General features: G+C 36.0%; 1 long non-coding RNA gene across 1 annotated transcript; it reads left to right on the forward strand.

The window, feature by feature from the left end:
• Positions 1 to 698: 698 nt before the first annotated feature.
• On the forward strand, positions 699 to 1,571 carry LOC140136490 (uncharacterized). The gene is made up of 3 exons (XR_011856665.1): positions 699 to 768; positions 1,168 to 1,262; positions 1,483 to 1,571. It is a non-coding gene; the product is annotated as an uncharacterized lncRNA (long non-coding RNA).
• Positions 1,572 to 12,154: the final 10,583 nt, after the last annotated feature.

Raw genomic sequence — 12,154 nt, forward strand, 5'->3', positions numbered from 1 at the left:
TAAAATCAGGTATGAATGAGAGAACAGGTTACTCAAGCAAACACAAACATTTTTTGATAAATACGTTTGGTTTTATTCAAAACAATTTAGTTACATTTAAGTGTCGGGTTATATAAAGGTCATGAAAACCTTCAAAACATTTTATGAAAAACACTACAACAATATTTTGTCAAAATGTTATTGCAAAATATTTTGTCAACTCTTAGATACATCATTAATGTTTTCCATCAAGTCCATCAACATTTATATAACCTGTTTTCTGTAAAAGTTCTGTGTTTGCTGGGACGTACCGTTAACTAACCCTGTATGCCGTTCTCTGTTGCTAACTTACCGCACTAAATCATTAAATAAATAATATCGTTATGAATTCGGCAGACAGCCGTATCCGTATTCGGATTCTGCCGTCTGCAGAATTCATAACGATATGATGCCCTCTGGCTCTGATACCTGTTTTTTAATTGAAGAGAATTCAAACGTCGTGACATGAATTTAACAGCGGAATCGTTATTGGGCATTCTTCAAACACATAACGACATTGTTACGGTAGAGTTACCTGAAACCGATTTTCTTTTATTTAAATTACCCAACAGATTTTTCAGATTAAAAATAGCCTCAATCTTCAAACCATTTTGATGTGCTCCCCCTATATTGATTGACTTTTTATCTAACTAATAATTAATTTGTTTATTTATTGTTATCAGCTGCTGGATCGGAAGTGGGAGTCCACTCATTTGGGGCTTCGCTGGACCTGCAGCAGTTATTATATTGGTAAACTATTTTAAGTGATGCAATTGTTTTTATGTTTTAAAGGGTGTTACTATTGACAATCTCATTTTACATGGCACCCTCTGATTTCCCCCTTCAATTGCAGCTATTTCGTGGAAAATATTATTATCCATGTATGATATACTGCTGAAACATAAGTTCTGATCCTAACTTACTCAAAACTCAAGGACTAACCATTACAAAATGCCACAGATTGTATAGTAAGTTAAGAGAGTCATTTAAAAGACTATCCGCTATATACGAGACGTATTACAGTTATGAAGCAAGTTACTAATGGTTTTAGTACTACACCTTTGTGCTAATATTTAGCCTTACGGCTTATTCACATAAAAAATTCAGTAACTTTCAGTGATGTTTCATACTCCTCATCTTTCATTTCAGTTAAACCTGATTCTACTTTGCATCGTTGCTCGTATATTATATCGATCCATCAGATCTGTAGATAAGGAGGGGAGTGATAAGCTTAAGGCATCTTGGTGAGTTTTAAGGAATACTTGTACATCAACGGATTTTAAGAATCCTAAAGAACGAAAAGGCAAGAAATTAAATTTGACTTGTTTCGATAGTATTCAACTTAGGCGTGAGATATCTTATTGTGTACTATGATATAGGATTTTTGAAACTTTATTCTCTACATAATAATATACGAAGTTAAACTGGTTGTGGGTATGATAAGAACTACTTTTATTTTTTCAGGACCACTACCAAAGGTACACTAACTTTAACTCCTCTTCTCGGTATTACGTGGATATTTGGATTCATGGCCGTTGGTGGCGCTACTTTGGTATTCCAATATATCTTTGTTGTGCTGAATTCTCTTCAAGGAGTGTTCTTTTTCTTATTTTTCTGCTTTCTCAAAAAGAGGTACGCGTTTTGAAAAACTCCAGAATACCCTTCAAAAAACAGAGGCACTTAATCAAATAGTTAAAACTAATACTTATAACAACATATCTTTTGTTAATATTCATCTATATTTATGACTTTTTAGGTGAGAGAAAAGGTGAAGAGACTTTTCGAGAAGACGAAATTATCTAGTGCTCAATTTTCATCATCATCAGTTGCTCCTGAGAAACCATTGGTAAGATTGAAATAAGAGCTGCAAATTGTACACATATTTTTACAGTCTTAAATTGTACACATGAATATCTTTCTAGCATGCTCCAGATACAGACTGACCACAGGCCGTTACGTTCCTCCTCTGCACCACTACTGTTCGAACCTATAACTCACCATAGAACATTTTGCAGACCGTTCTTTAACATGCTACGCACCTCATCAATGGAACCGGCTGCCGAAACATATCAGAAATGCTGACTCTCTTCTCATTTTCAAAAGACTCTTGAAATGCCATTTGTTTAATGTTGCCTATGGACTGTAATTTTATTTGGTGTAAGTGTTTATCAACGCCTTAGTACAATTGTTTGGTTTTTGGCGCTTTATAAATTTCATTTGTATTGTATTGTATTGTATTGTATTGTATTGTATTGTATTGTATTGTATTGTATTGTATTGTATTGTATTGTATTGTAATGCACATAATTTTACAGTCGTGACTGCGGTTTGGACATGTTATGATCATGGTGATAACCTGTCTGCGAGATTTTAATCCTACATAACGTCATGCTGATACGCACATGATCATTAGCCAGTAGCCATCATGGTAATGCGAATAACACAGACATGCAGGCAGATCATCTGAGTAGCGGGAAACCAAGTAATGAGGCCGACGGCCGACTCGGTCGGGCTCGAACTCGTGCACTCACCGCCGAGGAGGTCTTTCTTGGAGGAATAGCTTGACTCGGAGTGCAATATTTGCCCGGGGGTACAACATTTATAAGTGACGGTTATGAGCCTACCGACGTCGGGAAGAAGGTCCCAATGGGTATAAAATGTTGTTTAATAAAGGTGGGTTCATTTTGGTATACAATATTTAAAAAGGGCGTCATCAGGTAGGAAATTTGAGAATTTGAAAGATTCCTCGTTATTTTAAGACATTTTGATAACAAAAAGGGGCCTCATACCAATATATACTTCCAAATTTGAGTGCCTACACCGAGGAATATTGTTATTCCTTGAAGTGCATAGCTCTTATTTCTGGTAAAAAATCTTTACAGAACGTAGAGAAAGTAGCGCCACGTCAAAACCAGATGATGGGTACAGAGGCAGCAGAGAAACGAGTTGAGACAGAAAAGAACCGAACAGAAATGAGACGAATGATGTGGAAAAGAATTGATACCATGCTCCATGGAAACGATCTTGATGAAGAGAGGTTAAAACAACACAAAGAGGAATCCAAGGCAAGTATAATATATTGCACATTTCTTTCTCCAGATAGTGACGTCAACACTGTGACGCTACAGTACAGTGCACCTCATTTCTTTCGTTTTTTCTTTGTAATAAGCTGGTTTCATTTTTTGACTGCTACATAGCATGTATAGTGAAAGAACCCGTTTTATTATCGACTGAGTCCGAGAAACTAAGTAATGAGGCCGAAGGTCCGGGCTCGCACTCGCGCACTCATTGCTGAGGTTTTTCTAGAAGGAATATCTCGGAGCGCAATATTTCCCTGAGGTACTCAAAGCTACTCAATTTTAGAAGTGATGGATATGAGCCTACCGACGTTGGGAAGTAGGGGCTAATACGTATAAAATGTTGTTTAAAAGGGGGGGGGGTCATTTGTTTACAATATTGAAAAAAGGAGTCATCGGGTACAAAGTATTCCTTGAAGGGTACAGCTCTTATTTCTGAGATTAAGAGATTTTAGAGAGTAACAAGAAGTGGCGCCACGTTAACGCGATGTTTTATTTATTTCAACCAGATGATGGGTGCAGGGTCAGCAGAGAAACAAGTTGAGACAGAAAAGAACCGAACAGAAATGAAACGTAAGATGTGGAAAAGAATTGATACCATGCTCCATGGAAACGATCTTGATGAAGAGAGATTAAACCAACACAAAGAGGAAACCATGGCAAGTATAATATACCGTATTCACTCGATAGTTAGCACATGTGCTTACTATCGAGGGCTTTTGAAAACGTGCAAAAACGAAAAAAAATGAACAGCGCCATCCACAAAAGTGACAAAGTGTAAAGGGTTTTGCGCAAATCATCGATACACATAGCTATATACGAACAATTAAACCTACAAATTTGTGTGTTAACTACAGTAGCTCAGTTGGTAAAGCGACAGAATTTGAATCATCTTAAGAGCGAACTGAGCAGGAGTTCGAGGCTCGTTATAAACTTTTCCGTTGTTTGATTTTTATTTTGGGGTTTGAGCTTTTCTTGATAAATTTAATCTTTTTTTGCTTTGTTTTTCATTTTGTTTCTTTATTGTTTCTTATTTGCTTTATTTTGTTTTGTTTTTTCTTTTCTTTTCTTTTCTTTTTCTTCTTTCTTTTTTGTTCTATTCATACTGGGGTCATGGGCTGTTTATTCAACAATGTAGTTGGGTATGCCCTCAATGTTAAAATGAGGTGGTCATGGTCCTCTTTGCCATTACACGCTACAGAAATTCCATATTTTTCAAAGGCTCTGATGATGGTTCCCTTCTATCAAATGACTATCATTGAAGACTGAGTTCCGCAATCTATTTCAAAATACTGACTTCGTTTTACATCAAGAAGGACACAATAACTGTGACTTAAACGTGATATGGCCATGCTTTTTAACCGCAAAGAAATCTTTTGCATTTTATAATTTTAACCTTATCCATTATACTTTTATGATTTTGTGCAATACGAAAAATAAAAAACAGTGAGCCAGATTGTGCGGTATTTAGCTGGACTGCCACGCAGTCTATATTTGTTTATGTTTTACTAACCATTGCAAATCTAGACTACGCGGTAGTTTAGCTAAATAACGGAAAGATTGTCTCACTATAAACACGCTCATTGTGTAACATGTAAAATCCCGCTCCGATTCAATTGTGCCTGTTACATTGTGTGCTTTATTGAATCAGGGACCTTGTATAGAGGCCCTGCATGAAATTATCGATTGGCTCCAGACAAAGGATTTAAACCGGTGTCCTTCACCGTAGTTATAGCGAAGTGCAGTCCATTCAATCAAATGTTGTCATCAACCTATATTTGATCGTAGTGCAGGGTTATGTGTGTGAGACGAACTGTCACGGTAGATTGCAATCATGCTTTTATTGAATGCATTTGAGTAGTCCGCCATATTTACGGGATGATACGTCACATGCAAGGCCTCTATATGGAGGGACTGTAAACGGCTTCCACCCATTGTACCATGCGAGTTGCTGGTTTACAAATTATCCTCAGTTGAGCAAGCATGAATAATACGTTGATCAATAGACCCTGGTACGAATCCAAGCACAGTTACAACACAGCGCGTGGCTTGTCTTGTACATTGCGAAATGAGCCTACATGTTTGCCTATAATGACAGACTCTAGAAATGCCAACATTAATCTTCAAAGAACATCATCTTAAGAATTATTTCAGTATCGAAATCAGTGGGAATACCAAGCGTACGGTGTACACATTCCAGAAAAAATATAATTTTGTTTGTTCTAGCATTCTGTATCTCCACAAAATTATCACATTTTGTCTTCAAAATCCTATGTAAATGATTTTCCATGCTACATAGAAATTGTGTTCGACAAAGGATAGACATTTTACACAATTTTACATAACTTAAAAAAGATATTGGAATATTTTGATGTTTTTAAAAAAAAAAATTTAGTAGGGCAACATGAGTAAATAATAAAATTCAAACATAGCGCACTCGGCACAACTCGCATACAATCGAAGGTCGAAAAGATAATCTGATAACAATAGCTTGACAATAGCTATCAATAATCTGTTTCCAGTCCCTGATTGAATGGCATAAAATACGCCAAAAATGACATAACAGCAAGCCCGGGCAGCAAGCCAAAGACGAATTCTGATCACCAAGTGGGTTGGAGAAGTATGGAAGGACATTACAATGAAGGGAACCAGCCATAGACTACACCACATTTCGCCATAATATATTCTAGAAACGCTTGCTGTTAGAATAAGAACAATTTTAATTGTAATTATTGCACAGGTCACGGCGACCCTGTGACCTTTCCGGAAAAAGCCGAGTGGCAGGTTTTTCAAATAAATATTTTCTGTGTAAAAACTGTACCATCAGATAGGTAATGGATAATATGAATATTAACTGTACATCTATCACAACAATTTTTGATAACAACTTGCGTCACAATTGATCTAGTATAGAAGGTACAGAATTTATTTCAATCTTATATACGCCATTTTTTTTTTGGAATTAAGTGAAAATTAATTCTGTAAAAACTGCATTTTTTTTTTTAATTTTCACATTAGACCCGACAAAAGATTACCGTTTTGTTGTTATGATAATCTAATCTTTTGATTTTGTAAATAAAATTAGGGGTCTAATGTGGATTTAGGATGCAAACTGGAACAATCCAATGCCTTGTCAAAAGCATTTGCTTCAAAATGGAGTTCGGATGCACTTCGTAATACAACTTCCGCCACTGCGGGAAACCACATGCACAGCAGAGCACATGGCCGATATCAAAATCGATTTTATGTATTGTGTATGTAGGCCTATTCATAGGACCCTCGTATTAATTGTCTCTATGCGCTTGAGAATTCAACAATATAAATAATGGTAGCTTTATTATAATACACATTAATGTTTTAAGCAGATAAAATTCCAAAATATGATGCAGTAATGAAGTTGCGATTTATTAATATTATAGGTATACATTTTCACGATGACACTATCAAGTTCTTCGTGGTCGAGCGGTCTAAGGCGCTGGACGATGGTATACGTCATACTAGCCAAAGCGGTGAGGCGTGAGTTCGAACCCCGCCTCTGCCAAACTTTAAAAGAATTAAAATTAAAATTTTACTTTTTAAAAATTTCATATTGGGGAAATGTGACTGGGAGAATTTATGTATGGCGTGGAGTGGTGTGGCCATAGACCTACTGTACATTATTTCGAGGAGCATAACAAACAGCAATTGGTGTCGTATGACCTTTGACATGCATGCATTCTTTTGTCGAGAGTGACATGGTCTTTCAATTCGTGCCGAGTGTCCTTGTCAGACTTGACTATGCATCAATGGTCATGAAAGGATTCAATTAACCTCTGCCCCAGTAATCCAAAGCAATTGTCTGAAATTGCTCCTCGGAGATGTATCATACTCCTCAAATGATAGTCATATAACGACCAAACGACCAAAAGATAAATGACTGACTATCATTGATGACTAAGTTCCGCAGTCTAGGTGAAGCTGAGTCCTATCAAAATCAAACAGGAAACAATTTCGTGCCTAATTTTAACACCGGGATTTTTTTCAAATGTATTTCCAAGAACTATGTTTTTGTTCAACATTTTTTATTCAACATTACTGAAAAAAAAAGTTTTTATTTGACCGAGAATTTTCAAAGCAAAAACGCGTATTTCTGAATTGTGCTGAGTTCAACATGTATCGACCGACTTTTAGCACGACTATGCGTAACAATTCGCAAGGGAAATGTTATACGTGTAATCCGATTATCACTGTCAGCTGGATCACGCTTTTGAGTTCTGCACCACGATCGATATGATCGCAACACAAAGTCTATGGCATTCAACGCCATTTATCGTTCTATTGTGTCCCAGCAGCTATGTCTGCCATTGAGGTGTAGCATGGGTGTAGGAATGCATGAAATTGGATGTAGGGGTGAAATTTTAAAGTTGATCCAATTATTCGCCAGCGAAGTGTTACGTGTAATCCGATTATCACTTTGTCTATTAGAACGAAATGAGCGTATTTATTTGCCTTCAAAAAGGTGCGTGATCCAGTTACCAAGGAGTTATGTAACCACTCCACTTTTAATCCAACTGATCTCTAATTGTTCCTTTGGTAAAAATAAATAAATAAATAAAAAGCCCACAAAAAAACCTTCAAGAATTGTCAAATGTAGGCCTATATTCGTAGTTAAAAAGACTTGTAAAACAAACATGGCAGAGAAAAAAATCTAAATAGTGAAATACTGAACAGATTTGAACTTCATCGAGTCTCGAAGTCCGGCGTTTTCCAAACTGAGCTAATGGTGTTCAGACATACATTTGCAGGTTGAATTGTTCGTATATAGGTATGTTTTGAATAAATAGCCCATGACCCCAGTATGAATAGAACAAAAAAGAAAGAAAGGAGAAAAAGAAAAGAAAAGAAAAAACAAAACAAAATAAAGCAAATAAAAAACAATAAAGAAACAAAATGAAAACAAAGATTAAATTTATCAAGAAAAGCTCAAACCCCAAAATAAAAATAAAGCAACGTAAAAGTTTATAACGAGCCTCGAACTCCTGCTCAGTTCGCTCTTCTTAAGATGATTCAAAGTCTGTCGCTTTACCAACTGAGCTAATGTTGTTAAGACACAAATTTGTAGGTTTAATTGTTCGTATATAGCTATGTGTGTCGATGATTTGCTCAAAACCCTTTACACTTTTGTCACTTTTGTGGATGGCGCTGTTCAATTTTTTTCGTTTTTGCACGTTTTCAAAAGCCCTCGATAGTAAGCACATGTGCTAACTATCGAGTGAATACGGTATTACACTTTGCTTTCTCCAGATAGTGACGTCAACACTTTGACGCTGCAGTAGCCTAAAGTGAACATTATTTTTTGTTTTTCTTTGTAATAATCTGTTTCTATTTTCGGCAAGCTTGCGTTAATGTTGGTAACAAGCTTATTTTGGTTAATTAGATAATAAAAGATATGATTCATTTGTTTTGCCTATCTAATATCTTGTTATAATATTTTGAGTAGACTACGATAAGCAAAAGGCAAAATCTTTAATAGGCGAAAGACAAAATCCTATTTTTTTTTATTGTCATTCTTATTCAATTTAAGAAAAACTTTTTTTTCCAGGAAAAGTTACTTTTGTTGACTTCATCTCTGTAGTTTGAAATGAACGAAGCCGTTACGAACATCTAAGCTATCGAACCGCGTTATTACTTCGCTCACGTGTATTACGCGAAAGCATTATCGCGCGATCATTGAGGATCATCAACAAGCGAGCTGCTAATTATAATACATTGTAGGCTATAGCGTGGCGGCGGGCGCGTCGTCTTATATCAATATCTACTATTACGTGATATTATACACCCGAAAACCAATCAAATCATGTGCATTCATCACAAACCACACCCACTGAATAAGAATCGGGTATGCTGAATATGAATTTTTGCCTGCCAAACTCTACTTAAATCCCATCATCCTAACAAAGGACCACCAAAATTTAAAAAAAAGCACCTGCAGGATCATACAGGGGGATTGCTCCAACAAATTAATTTCAAACACACATAATATGTCACTAAAATGTACGATTTTCATCAAATTATGATTTTTATTCGTTACTTGAAATGCTGGAATAATATTAGCAATAACGGTGGAAGCTCTATAGTCCGACGGTTCTTTATTCCGACGGTTCTTTAGTCCGAAGGTTCTTTAATCCGACGGTTTTTTATTACGAAGGTTCTTTATTCCGACGGTTCTTTATTTCGAAGGTTCTATAGTCCGAATTTTAAAAAGGTTCCCTAATCCGAATATTAAAAGAGGTTCTTTAATCCGAATTTTAAAAACGGTTCTCTAGTCCGAATATGAAAATAGGCTCTATAGTCCGAATTTAAAAAAAGGTTCTCTTGTCCGAATATAGAAACAGGTTCTATAATCCGAATTTTAAAAAACGGGCTCTGTAGTCCGAAATTGCAAAACGGTTCTATAGTACGAAACGGATACCGTGTTCTTTAGTCCGAATTGGTAAACGGGTTCTATAGTCCGAATTTTATTTTTATCATTTGTTTCAGTGTCAAATCATCACTTGTTAAATACAAATCCGCTGAAGTTCAACATGGTTGGTTTCTCTGGATATTTTCCGTAGCGTACATTGACGTTCATCTTTATTCTGGTGATATTTTCTTCATTTTTATCTGTTTTTCATTCCATTATAATACTATATACTAGTAATACTCTACGATGTATTCGAGCATTGTCGAGTTCAAATTTTCATAGCGCCATCCCGCCATGTAAATGCTGCGGCTTTTTTTAAACATTTAGTTTAAAGAATAGTTAAAGTTTACCATAAACTCTGCTTTAGTATTATTTATCTAGCTAGAGGGCGCAGTAAATGTTAATGTTTTAAAAAATCGGACTATAGAACCTTTTTTACTGATTCGGACTAAAGAACACGGTATCCGTTTCGGACTATAGAACCGTTTTGCAATTTCGGACTACAGAACCCTTTTTTGAATTCGGATTATAGAGCCTATTTCTATATTCGGACTATAGAACCCTTTTTAAAATTCTGACTACAGAGCCTATTTCTATATTCGGACTATAGAACCCTTTTTAAAATTCGGACTATAGAGCCTATTTTCATATTCGGACTAGAGAACCGCTTTTAAAATTCGGACTATAGAACCTTCGAAATAAAGAATCGTCGGAATAAAGAACCCCTTTTCAATTTTTTTCGGACTAAAGAACCTCTTTTAAAATTCGGACTAGCGAATGCTATGAACACATGTTCGGACTAGCGAACCTTCGTACTAAAGAACCTTCGGATTATAGAACCTTCGGATTATAGAGCAGTTGCCTATTTTTAAAAATATGAAATAACAAGCTATAGTGAAAAAACCGCAATAACTATTTTGATTATAATGTCAGAATACAGCACAATTGTCAGAATATGTCAAAATTGCTCTATTGACCTGACAAAAACAACGAATATTACGGTTTTCGTGTAATTTTAAAGTATTGTCACAGTGCTTAATTCATTCTTTTGTTTTGTTGCTTCAGAACGTGGTAGTTTCTGCTCCTGGGGCACTTCCTGAGCCACTTGGTTAGGAAACATAATTACTATAGTCTGTTTCATCTCACAGTGGCATCTCGAATCGCGCGCAATAACCTAATCTCACGGGGCGTATACACATGCGTATGCGTAGAAGGGCGATATGCTCGTATGCTGGCGCTGATTCGAATCGGCCACTGCGAAATCAAACACGGTGTTACTCTCAACTTGAGATGAGACAGACTATAGAGGCGAATCCAAGATCACAGGACGAGATGTTTCTGTTCACAGAGAACTGGCTAACATCCCAAGTAGCAGAGTGCATGTGTAGCTGAAACTCAACTGGTAAATCATTTGAACATGTTGAAGGAGCTATTATTCTTCAGGATTTCTCATCGATAACAGAATTAGATAATTATACGCAGGGGCGTAGCCAGCTTTCTTGGTCAGGGGTGGGGCAAAATAATATTTTGGGGGCACAGACGAAAAAAATTGCAGTTGCATCATACAATACATAGAGACTGTATGTCTTCGAGCTTCCCGAAAAGGGCGTTATTGGGATGATGTGCGCGCGTAGCTCGAAAAAAATGGTATTTTACACTATTTTCGCCCATAATCCGGCTAAAAAAGGGCTTTACTGTTACAATGTGCGCGCGTAGCTGAAAAAAAATTGTATTTTACACTATTTTGGCCCTGAATTTTGCTAGAAAAGGGCTCCTTGCCCTTTTTCTTTTCCTTTGCCCTCCTGATTTTCTCTTTCATTTTTTGTCAGAGGGCACTTTTTCTTTCATTTTTTGTCTGACCCCCCCAAACCCCCACGAAAAAGCTCAATCAAAAAAATTAAGTTGATTCAGATTTTGCGTTGTAATTTCATTCTAGTGTACCAGAAACGTAATTAAAACTTCACAATATTTTTTTGCTAAATGAATTAATCTGCAAGAAATATTTTGTACATAAATATTATGTAGCCAGAGGTTTCCAATGGTATAAAAATCTCAACTTTTCTTGAGAAAAGTGGGGGAATGATGTTGTGTATCACGAAATGCCCTTCTAACAACACAGCAGTGTTTTTAAAGAAAACTATCCTAATTTAAATAATTTAAAAGTTCAGCTATTTGTATTCAGCTTTTCGTTAATTTCATTTGATTTCAGGGAAAGGCCAACTTTCAGACCTTTTTGGTCTTCCAGCCTTTTCCTCCATATGTACCGTGTTTATATTAATATTTTTTGTAATGTCTTTGATTTTTATGGGAATGAATGAATGAATGAATGAATGAATGAATGAATGAATGAATGAATGAATGAATGAATGAATGAATGAATGAATGAATGAATGAATGAATGAATGAATGAATGAATGAATGAATGAATGAATGAATGAATGAATGAATGAATGAATGAATGAATGAATGAATGAATGAATGAATGAATGAATGAATGAATGAATGAATGAATGAATATTGATTTGAAGTCAGCGCGAAGATAAATGGAGGCTTTTACATGTCACAATGCTTGCATACTAACCATTGATCGCAGAAAACTGCAACCTTTTAATTTGGG

The sequence above is a fragment of the Amphiura filiformis genome, chromosome 16, assembly GCF_039555335.1.
Source record: "Amphiura filiformis chromosome 16, Afil_fr2py, whole genome shotgun sequence".
Classification (NCBI taxonomy): Eukaryota; Metazoa; Echinodermata; class Ophiuroidea; order Amphilepidida; family Amphiuridae; genus Amphiura; species Amphiura filiformis.